This window comes from Tasmannia lanceolata, unplaced genomic scaffold (genome assembly GCF_043159265.1).
Source record: "Tasmannia lanceolata isolate RefF3 unplaced genomic scaffold, GAP_Taslan_0.1 ptg000048l, whole genome shotgun sequence".
NCBI classification, from domain to species: Eukaryota; Viridiplantae; Streptophyta; class Magnoliopsida; order Canellales; family Winteraceae; genus Tasmannia; species Tasmannia lanceolata.
In genome coordinates this window covers 447991-463709 of record NW_027518725.1, presented here as the reverse complement: position 1 = coordinate 463709, position 15719 = coordinate 447991, and positions in this window count along the sequence as shown.

Sequence of the window (15719 nt, the reverse complement as noted above, 5' to 3'; positions counted from 1 at the left end):
AGGGCACCCTTCATTCTATCATTCCTCTTCTTTTAGGGGTTTTCTAAAGTCATTTCACACTATGCTTCTGCATGTGAGAACAGCTATACATGTTTTCACTTTTTGTAGGGCTGGCAATTTCACCCGGGAAAGCGGGGGATCCGTCCCGCCCCGCCCCGCTTGGGGAGGGGATTCCCCGATTTGAGTGGGGAAGGGGATTTAAAAAACCACCTGTGCAGGGATGGAGTTGGCCCCGCCCCGCATTAATGCCATTTTTTCTTGTATTTTTAAAGTGTTTTTTTTTTTGGGAAAACTACTAGAAACCCCTTGGATCAAAACATATCTACAAGATTTCCTCAAAATTTTCATAATTTTCATTAGTACAGTTTTGTCCCTGAAATAGCTTTTTATGTTTTCTTTTACCCATAATCCATTGGGCATTGTCCCTCATTATATTAGTATATTACCCTTAGAAATCCCTAAAATCTCTCCATCGAACCATCACTGTAAGACAACATTAAATTCTTTGAAAATCTCCCTCCCCCAAATAAAGGCAACATATCTCTGAGGAGTGATGAGATTTTATATGGTGTGCGCTCGTATAGTCCATTATTTTTCAAAAAGTAATGTATGGGCTACGCCATAGGATGATCCAAACCGACCATTTGATAAGCTACAATTTAAAAGTACTTTACAGGCCACACCATAGATCATCCAAACCGTCCATTTGATGGGCTACAACGTAAATAGATTGCGGCCCAAAAATCATTTCCATAGGATGATTGCAACCCTCCGATCTATAGAAGGTATCATAATATGCAATTCCTCTATAGATTAGAGGGTTGGGATTATCCTATGGAAATGATTTTTGGGCCACAACCTATTTACGTTGCGGCCCATCAAATGGACAGTTTGGATCATCCTACAATGTGCCCATCAAGTGGAAGGTTTGGATCATCCTATGCCTATGGTAGTATGGTGTGCCCATCAAATGGACGATTTAGATCTTCCTATGGTGTGGCACATACAATACTTTTTGGCAAGTGGGATTGGGAATTAGGGATCTGCTAGGGACTATTGATCAATTAAAAGAATCTGAGAGCAACCACCTTTGTCCCTAGGTTAATAAAATGAATAAGACAAAATCTTAGCCTATGTGTGGGTTGTGTGGCTACTCTCACATGCAATAGCCAAGCCGCAACATGCCTGAAGTGATTGTCCCTAGCAAATATTTAGTTTTAAACCTAATATTTAACAAAGTAAAGTGAGAAAGTAAAATGATTGTCCCCGAAGGATGCGGGGCGGGGATGGGGATTAGATATTCCCCGTGGGAAGGGGAGAGGAATTCCCTACCATCCCCGCAGTGGGGAGGGGAAGGAGAGTGGGAAAATTCCCCGCAGAGGGGAAGGAGTAGGGGACCCCAACATCCGGCCCCGACCCGCCCCGTTGCCAGCCCTAACTTTTTGGCAGGTTTTGACAGATTTTGTCTTATTAATTTAATTAATCTAAGGTGGCTGTTCTCACATGCAAAAGCATGGTGCGAAATGGGTTTCCGTGATATTGCCTAGCAAATCCCACTATTTTAAATTTTAATAAGAGGAGAGCTTTCTAGATCGATGATAAATTCGCACCTCCTGTAGGATGATTCGCGCCCCCTGTAAAGGCGCGTATGCGGCAGACTTTAACGTTTTTCTAAAGTTAAATGGGTGCGAATTATCCTACGTGGGGTGCGAATTTACCATTACCGTCTCTCTATTCTGTTTAGCATTCAAAGTATTTGAATACACTGCTCCCTGACAGTCCTCTTATTCTGCCAATCAATGGCTTAATGACAAAAGTGGACAACCTTTTAATACAATGACAATTATATCGTTCATTTGTCATGAGGCATTTTTCATGAAAAAAAAAACAGTTATGATTGTGATAGCACAGTGGAAGAAGTATTAATGACGTTGGTAAACAAGGGTCTGTTATTCTAGCAGGTGCTTTTTGAATTAGCAATTGAATATTTATGATCAAGGGTAGAAGGTAATTTTTAGGTCCTGCAGGGGTCATAAGGGGGGATTAATTTGAAATTAAGACTGTTGATCTTGAGCAACTACACACGAGGCAACCACATGGTCTTAGTACTATCTTGATTTTCCATCCACGCATGAGAAAAAGGACTGTAAAACTAATAACGAAGTGACATGTTGACCCCTATTTCTTACTTGCGACAGCCCCCTCAAGTGTAGGACTACTCTTTTACCATGGTTTTAACCAATTACCAATGGGGGACAAAAATTAGGTGGAATTATCAACAGACCCATGCTTTTCAGAAATTATCAAAGAGGTCTTGTCATTAAAAACTGGATGAAAATGCCCTTTTCTTAAGCAACACATTTTGCTTTTCCAATTTTCCATCTTCTCTCTTTTCTTTCCCTCTCTTTTTTTTTTTTCACTTTTCCATTTTCAACTTGTTTTTTGCCCTACCAGTCATTTCCTTCATCATTTTAGCCACCATTGGAAGAGGGAAAGCTCGAAAACTTGAAACGTAAGTTCATTCTCATCTCACTCTATATCTAGGTTTTGTTTTTCATTTGTTTTAGGGTTTTGTATTTCTCCTACTCCCTTTCAATGGAGAATGAGGAAGATGAATCGTACGGTAGAAAGAAAAAAACGTGATAATGAACGAGTGAAAAAAAACAAGAAGTAAAAACGTGTTCATAAGGGACTTGATAAGCTCATTCGGAATTTGGTAACCCCATTTTGATACTGGATAACCCCAACTCCAGAGACTTGAAAACCCCCTTCCAAAACTCCAGTACCCTTGGGCAATTTTAAGGGACTTGATAAGCCCATTCGTAAATTGGTAACCCCATTTTGATACTAGATAACCCCAATCCCAAATACTTGAAAACCCCTTTCCAAAACTCTAGTGCCCTCAGCCAATTTTTAGGGACTTGATATGCCCATTCGGAAATTGGTAACCCCATTTTGATACTTGATAACCCCAATCCAAGAGACTTGAAAACCCCCTTCCAAAACTCCAGTACCCTCGGCCAATTTTCAAGGACTTGATAAGCCCATTCAGAAATTGGTAACCCCATTTTTTATACTAGATAACTCCAATCCCAGAGACTTGAAAACCCCCTTCCAAAACTCTAGTATCCTTGGCCAATTTTCAGGGACTTGATCACCCCATTCGGAAATTAGTAACCCCATTTTTTATACAAGATAACCTCATTCCTAGAGACTTGAAAACCCTCTTCCAAAACTCCAGAACTCTCGGCCAATTTTCAAGCACTTGCTAAGCCCATTCGGAAATTGGTAACCCCATTTTTTATACTAGATAACCCCATTTCTAGAGACTTGAAAACCCTCTTCCAAAACTCCAGAACTCTCGGCCAATTTTCAAGCACTGGATAAGCTCATTCGAAAATTGGTAACCCTACTTTTAAGAGTTACTAACCCCCTTCCTGAGAGTTGATAAACCCCTTCTGCTACAAAACCCCCTACCTATAGCAACTCTTCTAATGGCATTACAATTCTGCTCATGATAGAAATAACAAGAGAAATGGATGTTGTTTTCATTAAATGTGCTTCATGGATTACATCCCAATTTGTGTATTACAAAAAAATATATTAAGTAAATCAAAAAATGTGCAGCCATCCATTCATGTATTACATCTACTTTTTCTTATACAACCACTTGTCTTCCAAAAAAGTGAGTGAAGCCATCTATGCATTATCTCCAGAACTCACCCTAAAAAAATAGCTTAAACCCTAAACAAGATAAATAAAAAACAGAGGAATGAAAAATAGTGGAGAACTCTAAAAACAAAACCTAAATACAAAGAGATAGATGGTAAGAACTCAATATTCAAGTTTTCAAGATTTGCTACCAACAATGGTGGCTGAACAAGGAGGAAGATGACTGGTAGGGTAAAAAATAAAAAAAATGTGATAATGGAAAAGTAAAAGAAGAGGGAAGAAAGAAAAACCAAGGTCAAAACGTGTTGTAAATGCCAAAGGGCATTTTCGTCCAGCTTTTACTGACAAGACCTCTTTTGTCCCCCTTTGATAATTTTTGAAAAGCATGGGTCCTGTTGATAATTTTGCCTAATGTTTGTTCCCCATTGGTAATTGGTTCTTTAAATTTCGACTGAGATCCAAAATTTTGGAATTCTGTCTACCGAAACTGAAACGTACAGAAACCGAAATTCCAGAAATATACGAAATTTTCGCTGAAATTTTGGAAATTTTAGTTGAAGATTGATTAAAATAATATTTTTTTATAGAGAATAGTTTTCATGGAATCTAAGCATCTGCTTCAAAACTCATGTGGCCAACATTTTTTGGATGATTCAAAGCATTCATTTGAAAGGCCCTTCCATGAATAGGGTGTGTACAAAAAATCAGCCATATAGGATCATCCTAACCCAATCAAAGGTGGAGGGGGGAAATGGACAGACACTGTTTCTAGCCATTTTTTCCCTCCACGAATGGCAGGGTTAGGATGATCCTAAAGGACTCATTTTTTGTACACACCCTATCCATGAAAGGGCCTTCCAAATGGATCACCCCAAAAATGTGGGGCCAAATGAGTTTTTGAAGGAGCTGTTATCTGAGCAGCTGCGCAGGAACACTTTTCTCATTTTTTAAATATTTTACCGAATTATCCTACGTGGGGTGCGAATTTATCATTACCCTTTCTCTATTCTGTCAGCATTCAAAGTATTTGAATACACTGCTCTGCTAGTAAGACACGGGGCCGTCCCTGACCATGCTCTGATTCTGCCAATCAATGGCTTAATGACAAAAGTGGACGATCTTTTAATAGGAGAATTTATATGATGGGTGGCCGTGAAAACACGTGAAGTCTAAAAAAGTAGGTACGGCCCACTTTCTTTGATGATCAAGCCGTTCATCTGTTTGGGCACAATGTAAATAGGTTGTGCCCCAAAAATCATTTCCACAGGATGATCCTAACCCTCCAATCGGAACTGATCTGAAAATGGAAATTTCCAAAAATCATTTATGAAATCTTCTACGGATCGGAGGGTATCATCCTGTGGAAATGATTTTTTGGGCACAACCTATTTAAGCCGTACCTACTTTTTTAGACTTCACGTGTTTTCACGGCCACTTTTGATAGAATGACAATTGTATCGGTCATTTGTCACGAGGCATTTTTCATTAAAAAAAAAGAGTTGTGATTGTGATAGCACAGTAGGAAGAAGTATTAATGACGTTGGTAAACAAGGGTCTGTCATTCTAGCTGGTCTTTTTTGAATTAGCAATTGAAGATGAGACAAATATTTATGGTCTAGGGTAGAAGGTAATTTTTAGGTCCTGCAGGGGTCATAATAGGGAATTAATTTTTATGGTCTAGACAAAAATTCCCTACCCTTTCTCTGTGGAACCATAAGGCCATGTTTGGCAAATATGGCCCAAATGAGTTTTATTGGATAAAGTGCTTAAACATATGTTTAGTCATTTGGATTAACGAATTGATTGCTAAATGAGTCAAGAATCAAAAGTAGGACATACCTAAAAGTCCTTTTTTTAAAGTTTCTTCAGGTTCCATCTTTGAATGTCCCACCTGTAGAAATCCTAAGAGGCTGTTTGGATACGTGGATTTTAGAGTCCAGGTATTAGTTTGAAAACAGTGTAAAAGAGGGTTCATGATCAAGCTGTTGTGTGCTGTCCTGACGGTGTTTCTTGGATTTTATGTAAGAAATTCATGTTTTAGAAATCTCTCTCGTATCCTGAAATTTCTAAAACCTGGAAACATGGGATGAACTGCTACGCTCTCGCTCACGGAAAAAAGAGCAAAAAATCAGAAAACAACAGCTAGTCTGCTTTTTCTCTTGTCTCTCATCTACAATTTTGAAGAAATCTCTGATTCTAAAACCCCTGTATCCAAACGGCCACTAGGGAAAGCAACAAACAACCAAAAAACTTTTCATTTCCTCTCACAAACGGCTAATTGCAACTTGCAAGAGAAGTAAAATATTGAAAAACACCTCACATCACATGTTTGGTCCTTCATGGCTTGAAAAACAACATTGCAATTTTCACCCTCAATGAATGGAAAATGCAAAAATTCAAGTAAAATATTTGAAAACCCATGTGTGTTTAAAAAATATTACGCCATTTTGAGCCCTCGCTTTGATAATCACACTCCTAGAATATATATTTAATAATGACAGCCAATTTGATAAAAGACACCTACTTCACTTTCTACGGAGATAACAACCTAACACTCATAAGTTAATCTACTTCACATCCACTACACCTTTAATCTACTTTCACTTCACTTTACACTCAGAAATGACAATCAAATATTGCCTTTAAAGATACAATTGTCCCAAACATCCGCCTTAATTTTGGCATGGTGTACAGAAATGGTGGCATTTTATCATTTACTAATGAATAGTTATATTTTAGTCATGAAATACGCTCAGTAATGTAACGTTGAACATGTGGGACAAAAGATTAGGATGTTACGGTCTGCCTCGAGACGGGCACACATGCATCTTTTCAGGCCATGTTTGGCCGCCATGAAAAATTATTCCATGGAATATTTGTGGGCCCAATCACATGAGAGAGAGAGTGTGTGGGGAGAGCATAAGAAAATTTTGAAACATAGTGAAACAAAAAGGAGAAAATGGTTTCTACACACAAGTGTAGATAAGTTATCTACAAACTAGCTTAAAATACAGTGGAGGGCATATTGTTTGGGTGATCAAAGCCATTCATTTGATTGGCCCTCACATAGATAGGGTATCCACAAAAAATCAGCTCCATAGGATCATCCCAACCCTACGATTTGTGGGGGTAAAATGGACGTGTATTAACCTTCACAAATCCGTCCATATTTTGCCTCCACGATTTGAAGGGTTAGGATGATCCTATGGAGCTGATTTTTTGTAGACACCCTATCTATGTGAGGGCCAATCAAATGAATGGTTTGGATTTCTCAAACAATGTGAGCCTCCACTGTATTTTAAGCTAGTGTGTAGATAACTTATCTACAGTTGTGCGTAGTAACCGTTTTCTCAACAAAAAAATACATGCTTAAAATAGGATTTTTTGTTTTTCTGATTTTAAGGAGCTTTTCAATCTCCCTTCATTCCCCCACTCTCAAGTTTTTCCCCATTCAACCCTCACAATTGGCCCCACATATATTCCATGGAATATTTTTTCAAGGCTGCCAAACATGACCTTAAAAATCAAACTAGGTAGGCAGCCATCATCCAAATCAAACATGCAGTCAATTTTTTTGGCCGCAAGGGGTCATGAATGAGTAATTAAGATTGTTGAACATGTAAACATCATGAGACAACTCACATTGCCTGGGACCCGTACCGAATTACAATCCCATCCATAAGATTAGGACATTCAAAAATCAATTATTTAGCTTTTCTTGGCGGAACCCTAAACGGGGTTTCATCGATAAAGAATCATGATCACACAATCAAGATGGAGACAATGGCTATAGGTCCTAATTTTGGTCAAGATGAAATCAAATAATCAATAGACCCGGTAATTTTATACGGTGAAGGACCTAAAAACCGTCCCTCTCGGGAAAGAGCCTAACCACATCCGTCCTTTTGGTTTTGTCTTCATAAAATGTTATGATCGAAGTATGGGAAGTGATATATCCGCCCCCTTTTTTGCAGCCAGCTCCAATGTATCTATGACTGCAAAGCAGGGTGCAACTCGGGTCGGGTTCAACCTAAGAAAAAGTTAGGTCACTTTGGGTTGAGTTCGGGTTGAGGGCTTGGGCAGCCCCTACTCGAGTGAAACCTGACATTTTTATTATTAGGATGATTGAAAAGTCGAGTTGGTTCAAGTTGAACTCGGGTCCGGTTCGGGTTGGAAAAATGGGTTCCTCAGGTTAGGTCGAGTTGAACCACATCAGATTGGACTTCGGATTGTGTATGTGGGTCGGCCTCAACTCGACCGAGTGGCACCCCTACTGCAAAGGGGCGTGGCAGCATTCAACGGGCCTGATTGCTATGTACACTGGAGCTACCCGTCCCATGCAAAGAAAAGGGGTGGATTTATCATTTTCCAAAGGCCAAGTTTGGATACCTCATGCTTTTCTATTTAGATTATCATCCCGCACTAATGTGGTCGAGGGATGGAGAGAGGAACGTCTTGTTGATGTTGCAGCAAAGCCAAGGAGTAGCAAAGGTGAAGGTAATTCCCACAAATATTGATTTCCAAATAATGTCTTGTAGAACAGATTTGAAAACCAATTTTTTCTTTCACTGTAGATGATTTGGAAATCTAAGGAACTGATCAAAGTACAAATCTCAACTGCAAATGTGAGAAATCCAAATCTAAATCTTGTGGGTATCCAAACGTTGCCTGAAGCATTCATATATCTAATTATTTAGGTGTATATATATATATATATAGAGAAAACGGTTCCTACACATATGTGTAGAGAGTATATATATAGAGAGAAAACGGTTCCTACACATATGTGTAGAGAGTTCTCTACACACTAGCTTAAAATACAGTGGGGCCCCACATTGTTTGGGTGATCCAAGCCATCCATTTTAAAGGCCCTCACATAGATAGGGTGTCTACAAAAAATCAGATCCATAGGATCATCCCAACCCTACGATTTGTGGAGGTAAAATGGATGTCTTTAAACCTTCACAAATTAGTCCATTTTTTGCCTCCACAGTTCGAATGGTTAGGATGATCCTATGGATTGTATTTTTTCTGGACACCCTATCTATGTGAGGGCCTTAAAAATGAATGGTTTGGATCACCCAAATAATGTGGCCCCCACTGTATTTTAAGCTATATATATATATATATATATATATATATGAGAAAACGGTTCCTACACATATGTGTAGATAAGTTATCTACACACTAGCTTAAAATACAGTGGGGGCCACATTATTTGGGTGATCCAAACCATTCATTTTTAAGGCCCTCACATAGATAGGGTGTCCAGAAAAAATACAATCCATAGGATCATCCTAACCATTCGAACTGTGGAGTTAAAAAATGAACTAATTTGTGAAGGTTTAAAGACATCCATTTTACCTCCACAAATCGTAGGGTTGGGATGATCCTATGGATCTGATTTTTTGTAGACACCCTATCTATGTGAGAGCCTTTAAAATGGATAGCTTGGATCACCCAAACAATGTGGGCCCGCACTGTATTTTAAGCTAGTGTGTAGAGAACTCTCTACACATATGTGTAGGAACCGTTTTTTCTCTCTCTCTCTATATATATATATATATATATATATATATATATATATAGAGGAAACTGTTGGTGAGCTTAAGCTCACCAAACTTATGGTGAGCTAGCTTGCCCAATCACATGGGGGCCCACTTTGTTAGGACCCCTCCATTTGTGGAGGACAAAAATGGACAGACTTGTGTCTGTCCATTTTTGTCCTCCACAAATGGAGGGGTTAGGATGATCCTATGGAGCTGATTTTTGGTACACCCCCTATCTATGATAAGGCCTTGCAAATGAATGGTTTGGATCACTCCCCAAAATGTGGGACCCATGTGATTGGGAAAGCTAGCTCACCATAAGTTTGGTGAGCTTAAGCTCACCAACAGTTTCCTCATATATATATATATATATATATTTTGGGAAATGATTTATGCGCTCCACTTGTTTGTCGTGTAGTATTTAAAAGGTCCCTTTTAAATACTACACGACAAACAAGTGAGCGCATTTTTATCAAAACATTGGAGCGCTGAAATCATCTCCCTTATTTTATGAGGCACTAATCACCTTCTTTTAGGAAAATGACTAAGTTACCCCTCTCTATCCCCACCGACTGGAAATCGTTTGAAGACAACTCAGCGTTTGGGACCACTCCACGTTTCGAATTTGTGCGTTGAGAAGCAGCCACGACTCGAGAGACTCTGAAGCTGAGGGTCCCACGATACCAAGAAGATTTGTGTCGTGTCGTAGACGTGGCACGAATACCCCTGCTCTAAGACAATACTCTTCATTGCATGATTTTGACTATCATTATGTGGGGCCCATACTGCTTCCCTATTCCCACTTTTTGGACGGTTCTGATTATCTGCACGTGCGGGAAGAATAACTCTAACTTACATCGTACTTTTCATTTGCTACAGAATAAAGAAGAGGAATGCTAAACTGAATGGCGCCCTTGAAAAATCCAAGCCACAAGGGCCACCACCTTGGATCCGTATCACCAATATCACCAATGTGCAGTTATAATAGCACAGAAAAAAGTAAGAAGAATAGTAATTGCACATTGGTGACGTGGACCCAATAGGGATCCCTTCTGCAGGTATTTACAAGGGTGTCATTTAGTTTAGCATTCCTTAATAAATAAATATCATTGATTTGGACACGAACTTGTTTTGATTAGAACTTAGAAGTTTCACTATGTTTTACAGTTCTCTGATTGGCTGTCCTGATCTTTTTGAGAATTGTAAATCTGTAATTGCCTAATAACGATTGTTTTATACTAGGAGAGAGACCCGAAAGGATGGTAACGAGTAAAGGGTGAGATTTTGCTAAAAACAAGGAAAGATTCAGCCAACCTGAACCCAAGCCTACCTGAACTCAACCCGAAACTCTATACGGTCGACCCAAACCCGGTCACGGTGACATCTTTCCCCTTTTACATAGAAAAATTGTAATTTTTTTTTTTAAATGTAGGATTTTGATGGGGCCAGGTCAACCCAACACCTCAAACCTAACCCGAATCCAGCCTGACTCGAACACAACCCAAACTTTGATTTTTTTGATTTGAACCCGACCCAAGTTGCACCTCTAAATGAGAAAAGCAAAAAATAAATAAATTGCAGTTCGAAACTTAAAGCCCGTGAATTGATTTTCTGGTCTTGTAGGCCTGAAAAATGAAATTTTTTAGAACTTTGTTTCGGGGTGTTTAGATTGCCGAAATCAGGTGCTAGAATCGGGAACGGGGGCAAAAATGTCGGAATCTGTTTCCCTCCTCTAAAGGTGGTATTCTGATTACGCCCCATCAGAAGGGAGTTTTGATTATAATTTTTATTTTTTATTTTTTTTGTAATCCTGTTTCAGGGTGTATCAGAATAGGAATTGGAATATGATTTCGATTCCAATCCCTGACTCCAGCAATCAAAACAAATGTGATGTGTTTATACATGTGTAGCCGAGTCCGCCCCCAGGTCGCAATATTAACCCCAGTTATATAATGCCTACCGGAAAATATGAGCACAAAATACGGAACACATGTGGGCCCACCAGAACGGCAGTCTAGTTTTGGACCCCACCCTAACCATGTACGCATAATAGAGGCCATTGATCTTGTAGATCATCGTCTGATGTGGTCCCATGCAGAATGAAGATCAAGGGCCTAGAATCATTCGATCAAGGTAGGGTCAATGAGTCAAGGGATCTGAAACGTAGAGCCAAGAAAGTCCGCTTTTAGGCTCTTGGGGCCCTTGATTTTATTTGGAAATAAGCATGCAAAAAAGTACAGCGGGGCCCATCTCATTGATTGATCTAAACCATTCATTTGTTGGTCCCAGTCATGCACCAAAAATCGTGTCCATTGGATGATCATATGATCCCTAACTTGGACGGCTGAGGAAGTTCAAAATAATGACAATATATAAACCTCTGCCAATCAAACGGTTAGGATCACCTGATGGAGGCGATTTTTTTGGGCACGGCATATACATGGCACAGATGACAGGTTTAGATCATCTAACTAAGTCTCTGTACCATTTCTCAAAGCTGGGACCCGCCTGAAATGATGTGGGCCATATCTAATGTTTCATGTGGGTCCCTTCATTTGATCCTAATATTTTTATGGAGAAATGACCAATGTGGACCCCACAAAATTATGTGGGCCATATCTAAATGTTTCATGTGGGCCCCTTCATCTGATCTAAATATAGAATGAAGAGATGACCAATGTGGGCTCCACAAATTTTTTTAGTAGTGAATCGATTAGCAACTTGTGTAGATTAAGGAATATCAATAGGGAAATGTTATCAGCACTACTGTATCTTGATGAGGGCTCTCCTCACTTTATTAAAAGTACAGTATGGCCCGCACCATAAGATGATCCAAACCGTCCATTAGATGGGCAACAGCCTAAATAGGTTGTAACCCAAAAATTATTTCCATAGGTTGATCCTAACCCTCCGATCGATTGAGGGTTAGGATCAACCCTCTAACATTCAGATCGGAGGGTTAGGATGAACCTATGGAAATGATTTTTGAGGAACAACCTATTTAGGTTGTGGCCCATCTAATGGACGGTTTGGATCAACCTATGGAGCGGGCCATATAGTACTGCCCTCATCAAAATACAGCAGTGCTGATAACATATCCCTATCAATATTAATCCCCAATATCATATGTTATGTTACTGTGGGAAATGATGACACGTTTGATTGGGAATCTGGGTACTGACATGAGGTGCGATGGAAATGGTAAGCAGCTTTTGTTAGACAAATAGGGGAGGACTTGACTTGTTGGGAGAACATTAATAATTGACATTTCCACTGAGTGGTGGGTGCAACCATGTTCCATTGAAAATTTGAGGGCAGGTCTGGCTATATAAATTTAGCTTCTTCATGTGGTGATGGGGGTAGGAGAATACAAAAGGCTGGGAAATCAGGAAATAGAAAACTCTACTCCAAATGTGATAGACTTTTTCCTTGTTTTTTAAACAATTACTCACCCTCAACTCATTCTTGTCTTCTCAAATCTCACTTTCTCCCACCTGCCCTACCCCTCTTGCACCACTTGGAGACATTTATCATGAAGAAATATTCTTGGCCAGTCATGGCCTTAAAGAAAAAAGTTATTCCATGGAAAATTTGTACTGGAATTTTTTCTATGATGGATTTTATTTTACACCTCGGGTGATGCCAATCATTTTACAACACATCTTTTGATAAGGTGAGTCTTTTGATAAGGTGAGGCCCATCATTTTACGTCCATGCATAGGTGGGACCAACCATTTTACGCTTCATGTTTTGATAGGGTAGCGCCCACTGTCTAAACCAATACTCATGAATATAGTGGGCCCCACCATTTTACACACATGAGTGACCCATGTTCTCCACCCAAATCTATGCAGAGGGAGGGGCCCACCATTTAAAATCATGTTTTCATGAGGTAGATCCCACCAAATCCACTCAAACCCATGCATTGGGCAGGACCCACCATTTGCCTTATGGGGTGGGGCCATTATGTTTCACCCATGCATCGCATGGGCCATGAATGCTAGTATAAGTATAGTGTTTACCAGAAAAAAGATTATTTCACCTCCCTCGCTACTTCCCGAATCCCCAAATCAGCCCATTCATTTTTTCCTTGGAGGGTTGTGATTAACAAACATGTTTATTAAGTCAGAATAATCTCAGCCATTCACAAAAAGTGAATAGGCTGATTTCGGGCGACACACTTAGTCACGGCGGAGGTGAAACAGCCTCCATGAGAGGAGAGAGATGAGAGAGAGAGAGACAATTGAGACGAGGGTGAGAAGTGACTAAAAATCAGGAAAAAGTCGATCGATTCTCACCCCTTTCAGACACTAGTTTCCTGATTTTTAGCCACTTCACCCACCCTATCTCTCACTAACTGGAGACTAGTTTATCACAAAAAATCTAATGGTTGCCAAACGTGTCCTAAGCCTTGGCTTCATTTCTAATGACTCGAGCTTGGACAACGCTCGGACAACCCGCCCTTGTGAGGGGACAAGGGCTGGAACGGCTGCTAATACCCAGGAGCAACAACCAGCCGGAAAGGCAAAATGAGAAACTGAATCTCTCCCACAGCTGAAAAGCACCCCTGCTGCCTTTATCGTTGTGTGCTCTAATCACATGCACTTGACCATTCTTCCATGGTTTTTTTACACAATCATACCTCATTCTTTATTTAACATCTTCATAATTAGTTGTTATATATAAACAGTTCCTGAAAAGGCATCAACAACCAATAAAGATTGTCCAAAAAAGAGTGGAGGACCAATATGAAAACGAGCCCAGATATCCTCCTAAATGTGTTGTAAATAGAAAAAGTCATGCATTTTCCAAATTTATCCTGAATTCTTCTCAAGCATTTTCCGAAGTTTTCAAACATTTGCCTCGCTAAACTATTCTTGAACATGAACTGTCTGACTGCAATCCTACATGCTCAAGAATATGAACAAAAGCAATACTAACCAAGCATGACCAATTGGCAAAAGAAACAATATTGCAATTAGTATCAGTCAAAAGACCAGAATTGATGATCTGCTTAAGCTCTTGAAGATGAGGAAGCACTTGAATCAAATCCCACCCACCCTGAAATTTAGCCTCAGCAATAGAAGCTTTCTGGGGAATGAATGATGTCGTAATGGAAGACTGGGCAGAGAGGGGACCATTCGGATGCCAAGGATCTGTCCAAAATTGCAGAGGGGACTGAGATCCGACAATGAAGCAGACATGCTTGCTGGCCATGTCACGAGATTTTATAATGCTTCTAGCTACCCAGGATAGGGATGTAGGCATGGGGAGAGTCCATAAACTTCTTCCTCTGATATATTTCCGATCAAACCAGGTAACCCAGGGAGAGTTTCTCTTGGTAAGGATGAGCCAAAGTTGTTTGATCTGGGCGGCCAGATTCAAATCTGATACCTTTCTGATCCCGAGGCCTCCTTCAGATTTGGGGCTACAGATTGTGTTCCAAGATACTGTGTGATGAGATTTCTCAAGATTTGAGCCTGCCCAGATAAAGTTTCGAAGGATTTTCTCAATATTATTGAGAGTTGCTTTGGGGATATGAAACGCTGCAGACCAATAAATTTGATAAGTGCTGAGAACGGATTTAACCAACTCCACTCTGCCAGCTCTAGAAAGGTGACGGAATGACCACGACGAGATCCTTTGTTTGATCTTGTCCATGATAGGTTGGCAATCTCTAGAGGTGAGCCTTGAAGTGATTAGGGGAAGACCCAAGTATTTTATTGGGAGCTTTCCTTCTCCAATCTTAAGAATGTTGCAAATAGCTCTCTTGCTGCTGTTTTGGATGCCTGCAAAGAAGACCTCACTTTTGCCAGGATTAAATTCAAGGCCCGAGCAAATCTTGAATGACTCTAAGCATTTTAGGATCCCTGCAGCTGAAGTGATGTTAGGCTCAACATAGATCATAACATCATCAGCAAATAGGGTGTGGCAAATGGATAAATCTCCTTTAGAGAAGGGGGAGGAAATTAGGCCTTGGGCTTGGAAGGAGGATAGAAGACAGGATAACATTTCCATTACAAAACTGAAGAGCAGGGGGGATAAGGGATCACCCTGCCTGAGGCCATTTGAAGACCGAAAGAATCCCCGAGGAGACCCATTGACTAGGACATAAAAGGAGGGAGTAGATATGCATTCATGCACCCACCGACACCATATTTCTGGGAAGCCCATTTTTCGCATGAAGGAAATCAGGGTGGATCTGTTGACACTATCAAAAGCTTTTTTGAGGTCTAATTTAAGACACATTGCTTTTTTCGGGTTTTTTCTGTGGAAATTATGACATAAATCATGAGCTAGGAGAATGTTATCATGGATACTCCTACCTTTAATGAATGCTGATTGGAAAGGGCTAATGAGGCTATCCATAATGGGTTTAAGTCTATTTGCCAGGAGTTTAGTGATGACTTTGTACAAGAAATTGCAGAGAGATATGGGCCTGTATTTCTCTGGGGAGCTCGCATCAGGGGTTTTGGGCAAGAGAGCTAGAAAGGTGGC